The sequence below is a fragment of the Adiantum capillus-veneris genome, chromosome 16 (genome assembly GCF_014529385.1).
Source record: "Adiantum capillus-veneris isolate H3 chromosome 16, ASM1452938v2, whole genome shotgun sequence".
Classification (NCBI taxonomy): domain Eukaryota; kingdom Viridiplantae; phylum Streptophyta; class Polypodiopsida; order Polypodiales; family Pteridaceae; genus Adiantum; species Adiantum capillus-veneris.
The window spans coordinates 130,397,748-130,398,282 of record NC_140946.1 but is presented as its reverse complement, the minus strand read 5'-3'; positions in this window follow the sequence as shown (position 1 = coordinate 130,398,282).

The following is a 535-nucleotide window of genomic DNA, read 5'->3' as shown; positions in this document are numbered from 1 at the left end:
ATTTTTGTGGATAATAAGGTTTTGGGAGATAACCCTTCAAACAGACTTCTCTGCGTACTGTGTAAGGTCTCTGTGCATCTTTGTGTGTGTGAGAGAGAGAGTCGATCCACGCTCCGCTCCGCGACTTCAATTGGTATCAGAGCCAAGGTTCAGTGCGTATTTGCGTAATCGCGCGCGCACACACTTTTCAGGCAGATTCTGGATCCGAAGCTAGAAATTTCACACTCGGCGTTCCGGGAGCGTTTCCAATAGGTGTCCTGGAGGTTTTCCCCCCTTTCGAAGCCGTTTATGCCCTCAGAATTTCGTTCTGAGCACTACAGCAAAAGATAGATTTCAGCCGCAAAGAAATCCATCTTGTGTAGATTGGCAAGCAGGAGGTGGTCGGCATCGATATCGGCATCGACATACATCACTCATTCGTCTTCAAAGCATCATCTATAGACCAGGTACACATATATATCATCAGATATATATATTGCAGTCTGCATTGCTACTTCTTGTGCTTGCCAGGTTCCAGGGGAGGTGTGGCCATACG